Consider the following 12,674-nt stretch of genomic DNA (forward strand, 5'->3'; position numbering starts at 1 on the left):
AATACAGTAATGCAAGTGGAATTAGACCTACACACGTATGAGACAGGGATGTAATTATAATATACATCTATTATTGTTGTTGTTCGATTTTCAATTATCGCGGTATGGTTTCTATCTTTCGTGTTTCATCGGTTTTGACACTGGTTATCGTTGAAATTTCAAGTGTTTTTCTCTCATTCCAGATTTATTTGTAGGTTGACTTAGTATTTATCTATTCGTGTTGAAATTTTGAGTGTTTTTCTCTCATTCCAGATTTATTTGTAGGCTGACTTAATTTGGTTTTGTCCTCTATCCATTATATTCATTCATGCTTAGAATCACTCCACTTGTAAGGGCTACTTTATTAAAAGCTATTAGAAACTAATTTTATTCAAAAGTACGCAAATCATATAATCATATTCATGATCAAAGGAGGATCAACAGGCCTAGCCGAAAATTGTTCTCTTTCCGAATTCTGATAGAAGTATATCCAAAAGTAGTGTTGCTTCACAAGTTATGTTGCAGGAATAAGGCTATTTAATCACTTTTTGAGTAGTTGAGATGTTGATAGTGTGGTAATATTATTCATATTGAATGAGAAAGACTAAGAAATTGTCAAAAAAACTACAGATTTATTGTTACTTAGAAAGACGGATCTCGGTTATTGTCAATCTCTGATAAACTAAAACTAAATACAATAGCAGCAGAATTAATAATAGTAGGTGAGTACTGCTATTGGTCAAGGGCATGAACGCGTCATTGGCCCAGCTAGACAGTCTCCTCCCACTCAACGGTGTTACAAAGTGGCGGCTTAAGCAACAGACTCGCCATGATAACAAAATTTTGTTTGTTTGGTTTGTTTTATAACAAAATTTTGTTATCATGGCGAGTCTGTGACTCAGCGGTGTCACAAAATGGCGGCTTAAACAACAGACTCGCCATTTTGTGACACCGTTGAGTGGGAGGAGACTGTCTAGCTGGGCCAATGGCAGGCGTTCATGCCCTTGACCAATAGCAGTACTCGCCTACTAGTATGAATTCTGCTGCTCTTGTATTTAGTTTTAGTTTATCAGAGATTGACAATGGTGTAATAACCGAAACCGGTCTTTCCTAGTATCAATGAATCTGTGGTTTTTTGACAATTTCTTAGTATTTTTCATTTGCTATTGTATTAGCTTGATGTTTTTCAACACGATAGAAACCATGATTTGATTATCTCCTATAAATTAAAGAGAATTTTTATTTTATTTATGTTGATTTGCTAGATTTAATATAAGAGAATAATCGCATGAGTTCTGTTATCCTTATCTGTTATGAAATTATACAAAATCGAATACATTATTCAAAATTTGGTACAGTTACCAGTTCCACTTATGCTTCAATATAATACATTAGCGTTAATCATTGACACGAATCGACCAATAAAGTGATTTGTTGATATCTAATCTTTTCCACTTTAAATTTGATATCTTCTTATTCTCTGAAACACAATTTTCTAATTTCCGCACAAATCGCAATCCTACAAAATCCTTCTGGAGAAATAATAATTCACCCAAATTAATCACTGTAACACTCTCTACTGTACGAACACTACAAATAATTGGAGAAATCCTTGTTTCAAGAACTTTTAAATTGGGAATTTTCTTGTTAGCCGCTTCTAACAACACTCTAAACAGAGCACAACAAATGCTGGAAGCGAGCGAGTCTGTGTGCATGAGTGTGAGTGTATCCGACTGTGTAAATTATGCGCCGGTTTTAAAACGATAAAAATAAACTTTTCCCATTCAGCTTCTCCAAAGTTCAGACTGGGTTTCTTCTCTTGTGCCATGATACACCCTTGTAAATAAATAGGAGGCTTTGCTATGCTGGCGCATTAGTGTCACATAAATATGCCAGGAAAAGGTGGCCACTAGAGCCAAACTAGGCGCTCTATTTAGGCTGAGAAGTGAACCTAGTTTCGGCTCATTCCTTCAACGTTCAACACCAATCTACAAATATTCATTCATTAGACTCCACTGTATGTATATATTCTCTCAATACAATCTGGTTATTTCAACACTTCAGCATCTGTATCGTATCACTTAATTAATGACACTGTAAATAACTGTATTGGTAGGCTATTACAGTAAATCGAATGTGACGTTGATAAGAGGCTGGTTTGAATAGTTGTTTTTGTTCAGTTGTCGAACTGTTTGAGTCAGTGTGATGATAATGTGGATGTTTATTATTTGACTTCATTAACCCTACTACTGAGTTTTATTTGTGAATTCTATACCTAGTAGTTCTGTGAACAGTAGACCTCGCGCTCAGTAAGTTACATTGAAATGTTGTTATGTTTTCTCAAAAATTAATAAATAATTTATTAATTTAAAATGTCTAGAAAAAATCCAAAATAAACATAGAACTTTCTGTCCTATCGTACCGTAACGTATCGTCCCGGAATGTAAGAGTGAGCGCTGTTATCAGGTCTGGCTGCAACTGTCTACAACGTTGATGGAAAGATACATTTTGAAGATATTCGATGTTTTCGAACGGGTAGTATTATAGTCAACTGTCTACTAACGTTGATGGAAAGATACATTTTCAAGATGTTCGATGTTTTTGAACGGGTAGTGTTATATAGTTCACTAGACAGCTGATTTATGATGTATTCGAACGAGTAGTATTATAGTCAACTGTCTACTAACGTTGATGGAAAGATACATTTTCAAGATGTTCGATGTTTTTGAACGGGTAGTGTTATATAGTTCACTAGACAGCTGATTTATGATGTATTCGAACGGGTAGTATTATTATAGTCAACTGTCTACTAACGTTGATGGAAAGATACATTTTCAAGATGTTCGATGTTTTTGAACGGGTAGTATTATAGTCCACTAGACAGCTGATTTATGATGAATAATTCTAAAGTCTGATTTTCACGGTAATATTGACGTTCAAAGTAGACTCCTTTTCCTTTTGTATTATCCTTAAAATGCAAAATTTCAAAAAACCGTATGTATACGTCGACGCGAAATTCAGAAAGGAACATACCTGTCAAATTTCATGAAAATCTATTGCTGCGTTTCACTGTAAATGCAACACATATAAACAAAAATATAAATATATAAACATAAAGAGAAATGCAAAACCATCGACTTGAATCTTGGACCTCACTTCGCTCGGTCAATAAATATTTTGAAGCTCTCAGGGGTGAATGAAGAAGCATAGATAAAAGGTAATTTTCTAAATACTGTACCTCATATTCGCTTGACGAGCTACAAGCTATGCTTGACGAATATGAGGAATTTTATTTTACAATTTGTATACTAGATTTTTTATTTTACAATAAATACTATGAAAAAATATCATTGATACTATAATATATCAAACATCTATTGATTTTATAGGCCCTATTCATTCATCCAAATTACACGTAAACTTACTACTCAACATCTTAAATATTCCATACCCTCCAACAAAATTTCCTTCATGCATCATTCAATTGCAATCTGATTATCTTTACGTCGTTTTAATTGGCGGTTTACAACGGCATAAAACGAGAGGAAACATATCGTAAAAGACAATCCAACGAAAGGTGGGGGAAGCAATGCAATGTTGATACTGGGGTGGGGGTGATAATAAAAGTACATAAGAGCGAAAATGTCGAACCAATTTTGTTTTTATAGGTGTGCAGTCAGAAACGACAGAGGAATGAGTCATATAACAGAGAGTATGCGAGATCGATAAGGAGCCGAATTATAGCAAGGAGCTTAGTCATGCATAATTTATGAAAACAAAAATGGGGAAGAAAATAATACTCAGTCGATTCAGCCACTGTGAGACTTTGGGTATGCCAGGTGTGTAATATGAATGAGCCAGTCCCACCTTCCAGTGTGTGCTAAAAATGGAGTTGGCCCGTTATTGTATCAACTTTTATTTATATTATGTAATACTTCAACCAACCCCTATCATCGTGTCACTTCCTATAAGGGATGTTGTGGAGAAGGAAGTTGAGATGTGCGGAGTAGAAGGATAAAGCGAAAGGATAGAAGGATCGGGGAGAAACGAGGATGGATAGAAAATGGAGAGAAAGGAAAGAAGGGTATAGAGTGAAGGAAGAAACGTAAGAGAAGAGGGAAAAAATGAAAGAGGGAAAAGAGGTAGTCTTCACAAGGGAATTTATAAGAGAATAAGAGAATAAGGAATTGAGTACTTTATTTATGTAGATTACAATATATACTGGCTTTTACACTTATACAGTATACAATAGCTTACAATACAGCAAAATTATAGATGAATTTACATAATATAGACTAAGAAAATGATTTTTGAACTGCATATGATATGAAAAAAGCAATTGGTAATATCTATAGATAATATTTTTATGCATCTACACAAATTGGCGGAGCTTTGGACATATCAATGTCCATTCTTTGGAAAGAATATTCATAATATCCTTCCCACTAACTCTCTACCAAACTAGAGTTTCTCTACCACTCTCTACTCAATAAGAGATTAGAATAAGAAAATGAGAGAAAATAATATTTATTATTTTCTTAATAAGAAAATAAGAAATAATTTCTTATTCTTAATATAGAATAAGAAAAGAGGAGCAGATGAAGTACATGGAAAACTAATAAACGAATAACTGTGCAAAAATAGAAAGATAAAGAAATAGAATAACATGATAAACAAGAATATATTATGGAAAAAAATGAGAGGTACTAGATAAAAATGAAAAGGGATGATGAAAAAAGTAGACATTGAGAGAAGAAAATACGAAGTCGGAATGAGATGAATGAAGGAAACAGAGAAAGAATTTGATGATGGGAAAATGTGCTGAAGAAGGAAATGAAGGAGAGAGAGAAAATAATAACAGAAGAAAAGTGAATTAATAAAGATAAATAGAATAAAGCAAAGAATAGATAAGGAAGATGAGGTAGAAGAAGTGAACTAGGACAGAAAAAAAAGAGAGAGAATGATAACAAAAGAAAAGTGAACTATTAAAGATAAATAGGATAAAGCAAAGAATAGATAAGGAAGATGAGGTAGAAGAAATGAACTAGGACAGAAAAATAAGATGCTGAGGAGAGAATGTGATGAAAGTAGAAAAATTAGAAAGTAAAGGAAAATCAGAATATATGGATGAAAAAAGTCATGAAGAGGAAAAAAGAGATTACGGAAGATGAAGGAAGAAACGAGATGGAGAAAGGAGAGGAGAATTTAGAAAAAGGAGAGAATAGACTATAATCCCGGTGTAACTCCTTATGAGGGGTGTTGTGAGGTATTACAGCCATCTATTGCGTCCTACACCCTCTCTGGATCCCCTCACTGTGCGGGGTACTTAATTTTTTGGAAAATATGATATTGCATCGCCCACACCCAGCTTACTCCAAGATAATTTCCTTGGGAGTTATTGGAGGAAAAGCGGGCCAATTAATTTTTATTCAGTCCTAAAAGCCAACCAGAAATTACAAAGTGAGCATGACTTCCAAGGGTGCTTGGAAAATGGAATCTGAAGAGTCTAAAAGGCTCAAGAAGAGTCTAGGAATGTACAGTATCTGAATGATCAATTATTCAGCTTATTTCAACAATGCTGATTTCCTGACTGTGTCTACAGTAGACCCACTGTATATACTTATACTGTATATTAAAAGAAGTGATACAATTTAAAGAATAAAATATACAATACTGTATATTTAAATTTCATAGTACTGATTACATTACACATTCAAGTTGTATCAAATGAAGAAGACAATGAGAAACAGTGTCAGAGTTCAATTAAACTTAATTCAGATGAGTGTTTTCATTTGAGTTTATATTATAAGCATTTTTAGTAGAGTTCTGAATGCATTTCACTCCTGTTTGCAGACAAGAATTTTCTCAAGCTGACAGTATTGTATTCCATGATCTGTAATATCATTTGTGTAACGGAATTTGTTATTCAAGTGATGTCATTGAATAAAACTTGATTTGATTTGAAGTTGTGTATTGCTCCCTAATAGGAAATCCAACTTCCAAGTCATGCTTTGAGAAATATGCTTAGCTCTGTAGCATTTGTTGATGAAATATCGTCAATATGAACAGGAATTCATGTTACAATTGACTTATAATTCTTCCCAATAACCCTTCACTCAAAAGTCATGAAAATTATAAATTCTCAAAAAAGTACATAGGCTGTCTCATAAATAAAATCTTATATTCTGAAAAATTTCAAACCCAACTCATAAAACGAAACCATAGAGAAACGATAGCATAAGTAGATATCCCATGGTATAGGGCGTTTATGTCGCAACTTTTACTGTTATCCCAAGCCGATAGTTCACGTAGTTCTTTCCCAGGCAGCTGTGTGACGCTGGTAGTCTCTCAAATTGTGCCGTTCATACACTCTCACCCCAACAAAACAGTAAAAATTGACAATAATCGACAGTAGTCGGCTTGAGATAACAGTTGCGACATAAATTCCCTATACCATGGGATATCTACTTATACTATCGTTTCTCTATGACGAAACTATGACGAGTCTCAACTTTTATTCTCCAGCAGAGAAACAAGCATTCACAATATTGTCTAGGATGATACCGGAAATAGAACGCCAATAAAAGAAGTAATGAGAAAGAGTGAGAAGGTGACACAATGTTGAAGAAGAGACACTAACACAGAAATAGAAAAATATGTATAATTATTATTCAACGAAAATCCCAATTAAACTATTTAAATCATCTAGAAGATTTACAGCATTTGATTGGGATTTTCGTTCAATAATAATTATTCTTTAATTAGCATTTGAACAAATGCACAGCATTTGATTGGGATTTTCGTTCAATAATAATTATTCATTAATTAGCATTTGAACAAATGTAATTTCCAATTTATTTCCTTCTGTAGATAATATGTCGTAGGATACTGAAACACAAACAGTCGGTAGAACAGGGAAAACAGTAGGAGAATCTAGGAAAACAGTAGTTGAAGGCAACAGAAGGGAAAGAGAATATGACAAAAAATTGAAGAAGGGGTAGTAAAAATAAGGAAAGATATAGATGAATAGAATGTGAGGGAAAAGGATAGCGTTACTAACAGGTGTCAAGAATCGCGTGCCGGATAATAGAGATTCGAAAACTCCGACTAATGAAACTTTTATGACCCGGCAAAGTTGAGAATAAGTCCTATTTGGAGTTCCTCACACCTCCCCTTTCACCCTCCAGCTAAAAGCTTCCGATCTGGGCTGGCTTTAAAAAGCCATCACTGAGGCAAACTTCCATCTTCAATTCGAATGGCGCATCATTGTAATGCTGTAACTTTGTAATATTGGAAAACAATATGCATTGTAATGTGTTACAAGGGAAAAGTTGGAAGGATAGTTGCAAAGCGTATAGCAGGCTGCAGAGCGTTCCACTTTCTACAGTTCAACATGAAAAATTATATAGTGCAATAATAGATGCTTTTATTTGTATACCTCCTTTTATGTTTGAAATGTGAATCACTCAAAGTGAGATTTATTTGATATCATTAAAGCATGGACAAAAGATAAGAATTCGAATCAAAGAATATGATATTTCTATAAAGTTTTTAATTATCAAGAGCAAGATGAAGAGAAGATTTGTAGAAACAATATACAAAGCATTTTCAACGTTTTCGTAATATAGCATTTAATTATTAGAAATGTATTTTGATTTATTTAATAAAGTGGATAACCTATTCTCTTGACTATCCTATTATATTAAGCGAGCAATTTCTGTATGACTATTTATATTTTTATATCTGGTTATTTATGTTCAACGGATCTCAAAAACGGCTCTAAAGGTTTTCACGAAATTTGGAACATAGTAGGTTTATGATATGAAAATTCGATTGCACTAGGTCTCATACTTGGGAAAACTCGCTGAACGACAATAAAAGGATAATCCATCCTTGGCTGAAACAGCTGAGACTTTCGTCGTCTGTGGATAGTAAAAAGTGAGCGAGTGTTCTGTGGAAAAACAAAATATCGCATCCCCGAAATTCATAAGCTTACATTGGTGTTGCTATCCTTGTCTATTATTCGACAAAACAGATAGTACTATCCTTTTCTAGCTCCGCAACATTTCCAAATCCGATTTTAACAATGTAGGAATATAATTAATCAAGGCAGACAAACGGCAAAGCTGTTCTCCTATCTTTATCCACTGCCATTATAACGTGGACCACGCTATAGTGTAGACATGTGAATATAGACTAGGCCAACTAATAATTTTCAGACAAATCAGAAATATAATCTCATACCTAATCAATGTAGGATAGAAACCAATTCAATGAGCGTCATGGATGATAAGTGCGAAAAAACTCAGGAGTTATGAGAAATCAATCTCTGTTGAATCCTTATGTTTCTAAGACATATCTTCAATCTTTTCACCAACCTTGTTGTACCATACAATCGCCAGACACACCAATTTGCATCTCAAATGATACTCCACTCGTATTTGGTGAAAGCTATAATATCCTACATCATAGCTATTGTATAGATATAGTTTATACCTTATATATGTACAGATATACTTGATAATTCACTTGAATATACAACCCATGAATTACAGAGAGCCACAGATAAAATGTTTAGCTCACCATACACTGATGCACAACCAAATCCATCAACACAATGCTTTCATCAACACACTGTTGGGTACCACACCAAAAATAGGCAGAGCAGTGTTTTAAATGAATAGCCTACTATCAGTGATGATCGACACAACCATAATGAAAAAATAGAAAGTCACGCCTTCCACTGTATTCTACAATTCCTCATTGTTCGTCAAAATAGAGACAGAAATACGTGAGGAGCGTGCCCTGCTCATGATGCAAGTTGACTGTCGCATCTCCACGTGACATTACATTTGGGAAGAGAGATATTAGGAAGAGGAAAGAGAAGGTTGAAGAGAGAAGAATAAAGAATATCCTATCGTCGTGTTGACTTCAGAGAAATAAAGAGAACAAGAAGAATGAAAAGGATAAGTGAATGTTCTCTATTTTAAAAATAGCTGAGTGTTATAAATTATTATTATTTTGGTAAAATTTTTATTATTTTTATTTTGGTGATGATTTTGGTATTTGGAACATTTAAATTCAAAAGAATTTTGGTTTGTATAAAAGAATTGGTTTGTATAAATATTTTTGGACAGACAATTTTGTGGTAATCTTGAAGACATAACCTCAATTAGACTTTTAATGTTACCTGAATTTGGGAGAGAAATAGTACAAGGTATTCTTAGTTTTTCTCTCCCAATCTGTGCTTCATTGTAGAAAAAAAGAATAAATAAAGAGGAAATTTGAGGGGAAAGTAAATGTAAAACGAAAAATAAAAGAGAACAAAAGCGTCTAAATTTGAAAATCTACTTCGAGAACATATTTAAGGTATGGAAATTTTGTGAAGTGAAGAACTACAAGACTTAACCTATATCATACTATGTGTAACCCCATCTAAATTTGGTAGAGAAATAGCACAAGGTTATCTTATTTTTTTCCTCCCTATCATTTTGATGATGTACTTATTGAATGAATGGATGAAGAACAAGGAATTGGAAGAAAAGAGAGAAGAGTTCGAAGAACTTTTTTTTTCAATTAGCCTATTTTGCTGGTTCCAAATTAATATATCAGTTGTAAAGTCACTGCCGCCAGCCTGAACGACTAATAATTTAGTAATAATTAATATTGTATAAAATATTTCCTCCTTTTTTCCTTCCTTAACCCCTTTTAGTTCTTGATTAACTCCTTATTTGTTTTAATTCTAATTATTATGTTTATTATAATTTCTCATTATGATTGTAATCCTTTTATTTCATTTCTTGTATATTACTCTTGATTCACGACAAGCTATTTTATTTTATTTATTCTTAATTTTAATTTAACGTTGTGAATAATTTTGTTTTGATATGGCAACTGCTGAAAAACCCTCGGGTTTAGCAGGACCCAACAATGTAAAAATGTTTTCCTAATAAATTTGATTGATTGATTGAGGAGGGAAGAAACTGTGGAGGGAGAATAGAAAGAATGAGCAAGGAAGAGTATAAGGAAAACAAGGATGAATAAGGATAAGAAAATAATAAAAAAATAGTGAAGGAAACCAAAGATGAAGGAATTTGGTGCAGTAAATCTATAATTAAACTGAAAATGAACTATAGCCTACTCCGGGGGAAATAGAATGAGGCGAAACGAGGTGGTTTAGACGAAACAAACAAGTGATAAAAAGTAAGAGATAAGGTTCAAGGAGCACAAAGAAAGACTTGAGAAGACTGAAGAAAGGAGATGAGAGTATTGACATGACAATGCCATTTATTGGCCAAATAAGTACAGAGTTGTATTTGGCAAGCATTTAGAGAAGCGTTGTTGATGACCTCCTCCGGCTTGATGATGATAAAGCATGTGCGAGTGAATGAGAGAGCGTCTCCACAGAGTGACATTTAGGCTACGAGACTAGTCATTTCAAATCACATCGTAAAACTGAATGAAAAAGATCATTTATCAAGGATGGCCTAATGATGAGCCACTGAGCCACATCTTTTGTTTGTACTAAGCTACGACTCATTTCACTTGAAATTTTCATGGAAATTGAAAATTCGCTCTACTAAAATTCAATTCAATTTCTTTATTCCAATATAAAACACTGTACAAAATAAAATAGAATAATCATGGAATAATTATTTATTTGCCCGCATGGACTGCTGATCCGTGCGCGGGGAAAGAGTACCTAATCTATACAGGTCACAATAGTTTAGAAACTACAATCAATAACTTATATTAATTCAAGTTTAGCCTATAAAAAATATGTTAAATAGTCAGACTGTATCAACGACAATTTACATAGCACAAGTACCCGACTCAGAATACTTCATCTTCTGGTGAGCTATCTGAACTAACGATTTAACAACATTAAATAGAAAGTAGAATCTAAGAGCAGAAGAAAAATGTTCCTGTGAGATGTGTGAATCTGTGAAAATCTTCAACAAACCAAACACATTTCGTGCAATAATATTATTTGATGTGACAGGGTCCCAGAACACAACTTGGCATAAAACAGAGCAGGGCAAAACTATCAAGAAAATTTTTCAAAGGTGGATCAGGATAAGATCATGAGATCATCATCTTACTATAGTGAGGTCCACGTTATAATGGCAGTGGATAAAGATAGAAGAACAGCGTTGCCTATTCTCTGCCTTAATTAATTATATTTCTACACTGTCAAAAAAAGAGTTGGCATCGTTGCGGAGCTAGAAAATGATAGTAATACCTGATTTGTTGAATGATAGACAAGGATAGCAACATCAGAGTTGATCAAATACTGTCATTATAACGTGGACCTCACTATATTCAATCTGATTGAATAGACCCATAGTTAGTTATAATGATATTTTACTATATGATTACGATTAAGATTTTTATGATATAGATTAAGAATTATTTTATGATATGTTATATTTTGATTCTCAATAACTCAACTTGTGACTTATAAATTTTAAATGTTCGTACTGTACTGTAATATCTATGTGTAACCTTTTATAAATTTGGGAGAGAAATAGTACAAGTTTACCTTATTTTTCTCTCCCTATCATTTTGATGATTTACTTATTTTATGAATCAATAAATAATAAAGAATGACGAATAGCCTAATCTTCTACCTTTGACCTGTGGCAATATAAAAATGAATCCCATTAGAATTAGGTTCGGAAGCAACATAAAAATTGTGAGTCTAGCATTTTCTCTGTTTAATCCAGCTATAAAGTGAGATCAAACTAAACGGTATCCATAAGTACTTCCCCACAAAAACCATGAAGAAAATGATCAATGAAATTAATTTGAAATCAGAATGTTAAGACTGCATCAGAGTAGGATACTCATATTAAATCTCGAAGTCCATATAAAAATCTGGAAAAGATTATTGGTTCGAAGTCCAGTATTTCGAAGTCCATATAAAAATCTGGAGAAGATTATGGATAAACATCATAGGCTACTCATATTAAATCTCGAAGTCCATATAAATTTCTGGAAAAGATTATTGGTAGACATCATAGGCTACTCATATTAAATTTCGAAGTCCATATAAAAATCTGGAAAAGATTATCGGTATACATCATGACAACATAACATATTATCAGAATTCAGAATCATTCATCCGAGATCCACTTACCTGATAGAGTATTTTTCCAGGTAAAAAAGGTGCACACAAGATAAAATTCACACTTAGCACTCAAGTCACAAGATTTAGAATTTTTCACAACACTGAAAAAAATTTCTAGACTAACAATAAGTACCAGCCACGTCTAATGATAAAAATACTGGATTAAAAACACCGGGTATTAAATTGCAATTCGGATACGTAGGGGATACGGTTACTGTCACGCTGTCACCTCTCACTTGCTCGTGTGAGAACACGCTTATCAATGCACCCAACGTGCGTACACTTGTCAGTCTGCTGCCGGCGATAGTGCAGCCAACACAACACATCGAAAATCCCGCCCTCGATTCTCCCCCACGTTCACTGCAGGCGCATTACCAACTTGGCGACACGAAAGTCCCCGCTTGAAGTTTGAGTCATGCTGCTGCAGACAGCCAGGCGGAGGGATGATGACGCAACGGATTCATGACCTTTGTCAATATTGGGCACATGCTGGAGAGTGAGAGATAGTTTGTCACCGCTAAATCTATTTGCAGCGAAGTCACCGTGACTCATGAATGAATCAACG

At 33.9% G+C, this 12,674-nt stretch overlaps 1 protein-coding gene across 2 annotated transcripts in view; it reads right to left on the bottom strand.

Moving 5' to 3' along the window:
* The window catches only part of LOC111045932 (protein sickie), a 512,310-nt gene extending 499,959 nt beyond the window's left edge, over positions 1–12,351 (bottom strand). For both annotated transcript variants that reach the window (XM_039433162.1, XM_039433161.1), the window contains exon 1: positions 12,119–12,351. The gene's annotated coding sequence lies outside the window, so the exon portion shown is untranslated. The remainder of the gene's footprint in view (positions 1–12,118) is intronic.
* Positions 12,352–12,674: the final 323 nt, after the last annotated feature.

The sequence above is a fragment of the Nilaparvata lugens genome, chromosome 7, assembly GCF_014356525.2.
Source record: "Nilaparvata lugens isolate BPH chromosome 7, ASM1435652v1, whole genome shotgun sequence".
Lineage (NCBI taxonomy): Eukaryota > Metazoa > Arthropoda > Insecta > Hemiptera > Delphacidae > Nilaparvata > Nilaparvata lugens.